This window comes from Triticum dicoccoides, chromosome 4B (genome assembly GCF_002162155.2).
Source record: "Triticum dicoccoides isolate Atlit2015 ecotype Zavitan chromosome 4B, WEW_v2.0, whole genome shotgun sequence".
NCBI lineage: Eukaryota > Viridiplantae > Streptophyta > Magnoliopsida > Poales > Poaceae > Triticum > Triticum dicoccoides.
Genome location: NC_041387.1, coordinates 640,000,254 through 640,008,745, shown reverse-complemented (window position 1 = coordinate 640,008,745; position 8,492 = coordinate 640,000,254).

The window sequence follows — 8,492 nt, the reverse complement described above, 5'->3', positions numbered from 1 at the left end:
GAAGAAGGAAGAAGGAAGAAAGAAGAAAGAAGAAGAAAAAGAATGAGAGGAAAAAGGAAAATAAGAAGATGAAGAAGAGGAGAGGAAGAAGAGGAGAAATAAATAAGAAGAGGAAAAAAGAAGAAAAAGAAGAGGAGAAGAAGAAAGGAATAGAGGAGAAGAAGAAAAAATAGAAAGAAGAAGAAAGGAATAGAGGAGAAGAAGAAAAAATAGAATTCTATTTTTTCTTCTTCTCCTCTATTCCTTTCTTCTTCTCCTCTTTTTTTTTCTTCTTCCTTCTTCCTCTTTTCTTCCATTTCCTTAATTATTTTCCTTTCTCGTCGTTGTCGATATAACCCCCTCGAGATAACTTTGACATGAGGGGCGGTCGATATAAATACACCCCCCCTCGGCCCTCTCGCTCGACCAAAACTCTCGAGGACACCCAAAACCTAGAGAGAAAACGATGTTTGTCTCCTACCCCCTCCCGCCGCGCCCCTACCCGACAAATTAACTCTCTCGAAGCGTTGTTGTGTCGAGGCGACCCCAAACCCTAGAGAAGCAGCGTCGAGGCCACTAACATGATTCCTTATTGTGATTAGTTGGCTAGTTCTATGTTTGCCACTAGTTCCATCTGTACCATATATAAACATGTTGTAAATATTTGCAGAAACTATGGAGCACTGCCGAGACGAAGAAGCAGAAGCGATATTGAGGGACATAATCTCAAATGGAAGGGATGAAGTTGCGTCATTTCTCCGTTTGCTCCGTCTGCTCTGGCGTCTAGCAGCACAACCAGAGGCGGGAGGCAATACAAATACGGTCCGTCATCTCTCAAGCCTCTAGAGAAGTTACCGTACGAGAGGTCCGAGGAGGAAAACGATATGATTGTGCGGACCCATGTGAAGGAGTTCTTTGAAGGGGTGAAAGCAAAGAGACATCCACCTCCGGAGGAGAAGGTAGATCCGGTGAAAGCAAAGCGCACTCTCGACGCCCTGAGGAAACCACCAAAGTCTCCACCGAGAACCAACTATGAGCGCATTACTGAACAAACATATCTCCAAGCCCAGCAGTCGGGAACTACTGTCAGTGCTAAAAGGTCAAAAGAACGAGCAAAGGGGAAAAAATTGCCCAGCTCGGCGAACAAGCATAGCAATCGTGCCCCCCGCTCAATGTGTCTAATGCTCTGGGGACGGTGGCCGGTTATGGGAATCTTGATGATTACCTGCCTGATGATGCACTTCCTGATTTCTTGGAGGTGGACGAACACAGATACGAGTACGGGAAGCCTCTCGTCAAAGATGAAAAATCTCTGACAACAATGATGCGAAGATTCCATAATTGATACATGGAAACCTGCAGAGAGTCTGAGGGTAAGAATGCTTTGTATCTGCATATTAAAGAGGAGCACGATCTCGTTGCAAATGATCTGTTGACTGTTCCATTTGAGGAGTTCTTCGAGTTCTTCAATCAAAAGGCCCTCGATAAATTAATGGTCTTTTGCTACTGCCTGTAAGTACTATTTCTGTCATTAAGTCTCTATATATAGCTCGGCTCTTTCATTGCATGTATTTATAATTAATTATCCTTAATATATTATGCAGATTGAAGATCGTCGAGTGCAAAAAAAAAGAAATTTATGATATTGGGTTCATTAACACAAATATCATAGATGTATTTCTTGTTGAAAAGGATGTCAAAGAGGTCGAGGACAACTTGCTACGATCGTTGCTCAAAAATCAAAACAAAGATACCATACTCTTTCCTTACAACAGCCCGTGAGTGTTACTGTCGTGTGCATATTCGGTTTCCCTTATTACTCAAGCGACTTTATAGTAATGTAATTGATGAGTTATGCATGCGTGCGCAGGTACCACTATATTTTTTTGGAGATTAAGCTTGAGCGTGGACTAGTAACCGTCTTAGACTCGAGACGGAAAGATCCCAAATCCTATGCGGACATCACTGAAATGCTCAGCAAGTAAGTTCAATCAATCATTATCGCACCATATCGGCAACTTTTTGTTCATTTCCTGATATCTCAAGTAATAATAATAATTTTCTTTGTCTTGCAGGGTTTGGAAACAGTTCACCGCAGAAGCTCCGGGATTGCCGAAGGAGTTGACATATAAATGGCCGAAAGTAAGTACTACTGGCTAGCTAGTTGCGTGCATCTCCCGTTGATTCTATAGCTATACTTTCATCAATGCCATTTATAATGCTTCATTATCAGTTTGATTGACCTCTATTTCTCGTAAAGTGCTTGTGGCAGGAGGAAGGGAATGATTTCTGTGGATACTACGTGTGCGAGTTCATCCACACCGCGACTTTGAAAAACAAGCGGGGCTACTCTCAAAGACAATATGAAGTGCGTAAGCAATAATATTCACAATTTTATATTATTACACCATCATTTCTGTTGAGTTTCATTCATATATATGTATTAATTAACCCCCTTCTTCAAATTAGACGTGGCAGATGCGGAATGAACTCCTAGAACCAGATCACATGAAAGCAATTCAAGAGGAATTGGCGGGATTCTTTCTTGACCACGTCATCAATAAAGCCGGAGAATACCATGTGGAAATTGATTTCAAATGCTAGGGGTTTGTAATTAAGAGATCTTATATATATTGTACATGTATGTAGCCAGTAGCGTCGGATACATGATACGAAAACTTGTTGTTCGACCAATCTCTCGGAGAAGGAGAGGTTGATCGATCACTTCTCTCGGTATGCATGACGAACTTCTGTACTGAATGGTTCTCTCGATCACTTATGTATATATAGTACGTAGCGTCGACCAAGCACAGACGTAAGAGAGGACACTTCTCTCTATTAATTAGCTAGCTAACACAATATATGAAACACCTAAATTAACCCCCCAAAACCCCCAACCTCCCCTCCTTTCAAAAAAAAACAAAAACCCCAACTACTGGAATGCTGATGCGTGGATGCCTTTTGGTCCCGGTTGGAGCCACCAACCGGGACCAAAGGCCCCCTGACTGGGCTCGGCGCACAGGGCCACGTGGAGGCACATTGGTCCCGGTTCTAGTTTGAACCGGGACTAATGGGTGGAGGTATTAGTAACAGCCCATTAGTCCCGGTTCATGAACCGGGACTAAAGGCCCTTACGAACTGGGACTATTAGGTGTTTTTCTACTAGTGGCTATGTCGTTTTACCCGCAGTGGCGCCCTCATCATCAACGAGGGTGCCCGCCCCTCCCCGCGCTCTCTCCGCCTGGTCTGGCCGAAGACTGAGCCGGGGCTGCTCCCCGTGAAGCTGAAGCACACGGAGATGGCCACTACCGACGAGGCCGCCCTCAAGTAGGCGAGGGACGACTACGTCCGCGAGCAGGTGCTCCACCAGCACCAGGCATACGCGGAGCTCCAGGCCCGGCGCAAGGACGCGCGCCGCGCGCGTAGACGCGAGGATGGCGGCGTCGTCGTCCTCGACAGCGACGAGGAGGACGAGGCCGGTCCGACAATCCCGCGTGGGTCGGCGACCCTGGCCTGGGTTCTAGCAGGGACGGTGGCGGCTCCGACGGGGAGCGACACGACGACGACGACGACGGCGACTACACCCGTTTCTACAAGCTCCTTGGCATGTAGAAGGCGGGCGACGGCCATGGCGTAGCAGTAGCTTGCATGTTTAGGCGTAGTTCTATGCATAGTTTAGGCGTACTTTGCATGGTTGTACAAATTCCTGTGAAATATCGCCGAGTTTGTGCCAGGTCGCTGAGTTTGCACAAATTTGCATGAAAATTCGCCGCGTTTGCGCGATTCTGGCGGGCGGCCTGGGGGCGACGACTGCGACCGTAATCGCCCCAACATGCCAACAAACACCGGTTCGCCCCCAGGCGGCTCTTTTTCGGCGTCCTGGGGGGCCGAACGGCTGGAGATGCTCTGACCCTAGATCCCTGGTCTTCAGGTTGAAGACCCACTGCGCCAGCCACTCCGCCCGACATACTTTCGTGGTAGGAAGTAGGTGCATCGCCTACTTGAGGCTACTCGAGCCGTTTTCTTCCAGATTTTGTCCTTTTTTATTATTTTGTTTCTTTTCTTTTTTATTCTCCGTTTTTTAGTTAGTATTTTTCATTCTTTTTTGCATTTTGTTTGTTCTGCTCCAAAATTTTGTTGGGTTTCTTTCTTCTTCTCAGTTTTTTGTTTTGGTTTTCTCTTTTCTTCTCCATTTTTCATTTTTCTTTTGTGTTTTCTCATATTTGTTTTCTTTTTCACTGCACATTTTTGTACATCTCAAAAACATTTTTGTAACAAGTGATCAACATTTTTTGTATACACATTCAACACCGTCCGAGTGCTATTTCAACATTTCTCAAATACTTGTTCAACATTTTAATAGTTATTCAACATTTTTTCAAATACTTGGTCAACATTTTCAGATACATGTTCAACATTTTTTAATATCTATTCAATATTTGTCAAATACTTGTTCAACATTTTTAATACTTATTCAATATTTTGAAATACTTGTTCAACATTTTTCAAATTCTTGTTCAACATTTTCATATACACGTTCAACACTTTTTAATACCCTTTCAACAATTTTCAAATTCTTGTTCAATATTTTTTAATACGTATTCCTCATTTTTTCAAATGTGTTTTTCAAGAGTGATTTTGTGTGTGTGTGGCACTAGTAGAAAACAGGGCTTTGGTTCATGTCGGGGTAGCCCATTAGTCTCGGTTCAGCTCAGAACCGGGACTCATGGGGGCATAGGTCCCGGTTCATGAGGCCAGGGGGCCGGCCGGGCCATCGTGGGGCATTGTTTCTGGTTCATCTGGCACCTTTGGTCCCGGTTCAAGGCTCGGACCAGGACCAATGTGCCTCACTCCTGGCCCACCACTATTGGTCCCGGTTGGTGGCTTTAACCGGGACCAAAGGGTGTCCTTTAGTCCTGGTTCCAGCCACGAAACGGGACCAATGATGTGCCTATATATACCCCCTTACCCGCGAGCAGGGCAGTGGAGTGCTCTGTTTTTTTGGGAGAGGTGTGTTGTGCTCTAGCTCACTTCCTATGCACATGAGGTGTTTGATGAAATGCCCGAGCCACACTTAAGCTTTCTCCTCTCGAAGCTCCTTGTCCAAACTCCATTTTCCTCGAGATTTGTCTAGGTTTGGCGGTCCGTCCTGTCCCGTCCCCGTCCTCACCGCCGTTGGTCGCCCGCGCCAATCTCGTCGCCTGCACCACCATGGTGAGCCTCTTGATCTTATCTTCTTTCTAAAATAAAAAAGTTCTTACTTGTATGATTTAGATAGATACTTGTGTAGTTTTTTTTACTTATTATTGTTTTTTATTATATAGTGCAATGGTTTTGGTATCCGCCTCCGTCAGCCCTCGTCCTGTCTATGATTCGGATGTGGTGTATATATATATATATTCTTTTATAACTATTAGTTTCATTTAGTGTTTATGACAATTATGTCGAGCAACGTGACATAGATTTTTTATCTAGAAGGTATGTGAACCGGAAATTCCAACCGACCCTATTGTCGAGAGGTTAAATTTAGTTGACGAATAAAACAATTATTTGAAGGAAAAATTGAAAAAAATTGAGGAGGATAAGATGATATTGGAGTTGCATGTTGCGGATGTCGTCGATAATCACAAGATAAAGATAGATGCAATGCACTTGAAGATTAGAAAGATTAGAAAATATGCCATTCATACTGAGGCTTGGTATCATTATGTCGTTGGATCAATTATTACCTTGGTTGCAGCTATGCTCGCATTTGTTATTGCATTGAAATGTTTTACATAGTTCAATGTATGGTTTAATTAGATGCTCTGGAGAGCTATATGTTGTTCAATGAGAACTATGTATGTACTTTGGGTTTAATGTGATGATAAACTTCTATAATTTGGTCACTTATCTATTCATGATGTACACAGAGATGAACCGACAATGGATGTACGGTAACAGATGCACCTCCGAGTACATTAAGGGCGTGAATAATTTCCTCACAGTGGCTGAGGCAAAGAATAAGAATGGTTTTATGTGTTGTCCATGCCCTATATGTGGGAATACGAGGTCTTACTCTGACTCGAAAACCCTTCACACCCACCTTCTTTATAAGGGTTTCATGCCACACTATAATGTTTGGACCAAGAACGGAGAAAGAGGGGTTATGATGGAAGACGACGAAGAAGAAGAAGATGATGACAACTATGTGCCCCCTGAATACGGTGATGCTGCAACGGGGGAAGCTGAAGATGCTGCAACAAGGGAAGCTGTTGAAGATCAAGAGGAGCCAGACGATGTGCCCGATGATGATCTTCGCCGGGTCATTGTTGATTCAAAGAGAGTGCGAAAGTGAAAAGGAGAAGTTGAAGTTCGATCGCATGTTAGAGGATCACAAAAAAGGGCTGTACCCCAATTGCGAAGATGGCAACACAAAGCTCGGTACCGTACTGGAATTGCTGCAGTGGAAGGCAGAGAATGGTGTGCCTGACAAAGGATTTGAGAAGCTACTGAAAATATTGAAGAAGAAGCTTCCAAAGGATAACGAATTGCCCGACAGTAAGTATGCAGCAAAGAAAGTTGTATGCCCTCTAGGATTGGAGGTGGAGAAGATACATGCATGCCCTAATGACTGCATTCTCTACCGCGGTGCGTACGAGGATTTGAACGCATGCCCGGTATGCGATGCATTGCGGTATAAGATCAGACGAGATGACCCTGGTGATGTTGACTGCATGCGCAACTCAGTGTTGGAGATTATCTTGTTGCTTTATTTCTAAAAAGTTCTTGTTGCTGGAATTCTGAATTGGAATGACTAACTTGACCATTGCAATTTTCGCTCTCCCTTTTCCGTGCTAGTAATTTTCGCTCTCCCGTTTCCATGCTAGTATTAGATCAAAGATTTTTTTCCCTTTGTTGTCTTATTGTGGTATTTTATTGAGTTCTATTACTGTTTAATTCTTTTCTTTAAGATGTTTGTGCACATACATAATAGTTTCTTTCATGACTAGTAGATTTTGGATTTATCTTAGATTTATGATTTGGGGAAATTGATACTGAACTAGCTCTTTGAATTGTACATAATTTCAGGATAGGCAAAGATTCGACATCAAGAGTCACAGTAAGTATTCTTTTACTTGTGTTTGTCTTCATTTAGTGATTTTCCTAAGTTATTACATGGACTAAAATTTTAAATTCCGATGACTATTTCATTTGACAGCATTCTAGAAATTAATTGGTCACTCGGATTTTAGCTGGAGATTTAGAAAATACTATAACAGAAACATTACGCCAGCAATTAGAGAACAAGGAAGAGGTAGTGTTTTTTATCATCAGGATTACTTGCTTTTTTTATTGTTTGACTTATGGATCTGAAATCTGCATTTTTTATTGTTTGACTTGTGGATCTGAAATCTAAGAATATACTCTACAGGTGAATGTTCATCGGTGTCAACTGTTTCAGCAACTGAATCTCTTTATAAGAAGCAACATGCAACTGAAATTACTTTTGGCGACAATGTTTATCAAGCTGATGAATTTATTATTGAACTATCACACAACCACCTCCAAGATATCGTCGGTCAATTCTACAAAATGAATCAAAGAAAAGGAAATGAAAAGCTGGCTGTGTGTATGGAGCAGATGGAAGAAAAAGGTGTTGTAAGCGAATCAGCCTACAACAAGGGAGATACAAAGTTTCAGGTGCGATTCTTTATTTTTCTATCATTAAGTAATAAGTAATTAACATCTGAGAAGATTTTGGAGGAACAACTCCCACACAAGTGTTGAAGGGATTATTTCAACATGCTGTGCTAGATATCGTCGCTCTAGAGGCGAAGATAGGTCGATATGCACAAGGAGTCAATCCAAAACTCTTGAGAGCACAAGATACAATACATCTTAGATAAGCATACCAAGTTCTATTAAGGGGCTTTCCTTGCTCGAGGTGATGAAAACAAAGGAATCTATGCAAACCTGCAGGTTTCGAAAACATAGAAAGAAAAAAGGGGGGGTGTTTGGATCACAGCTAATGTAACACTTTTACGGAATTATGAAGAGTGCTTACTGAGAGACTAGGACACGCCAAAACACTTCGTAAACTAATTGACTAGAGTTTTAATAAACTCTCAGATTTCAGTTCTGCAGCAAAGTCTATTTACTCTTACATCGGTAATCATACAGGTAACATATTTTGTTGATTTGTTCACATGAACACATTTAGTGGGGTGAACACTTTCTGAAATTATCTTAAGAAAGTCTGTAGGCCCACCTAGTTAGAGACTTAATTGGTGCCTAATCACAACAGTAAATAGTATCAGCTTGTCAATTGTTAGCTGCAGCCTTCAGGTGTTAGTATGATCAGTTAGTTTGTGAGTCACTGATCTAGGAAATGTCTCAGTTTCAGGCTAATAATAATACAGTGCGAATGGACACAACGAGCAACTACCCTGGTTGTGAGTCACTTATTTAGGAAAACTACCATTCTGCAGCCAAACTCTGCTTTTAGTAGAAGCTGAAACTGTTCTCCTATG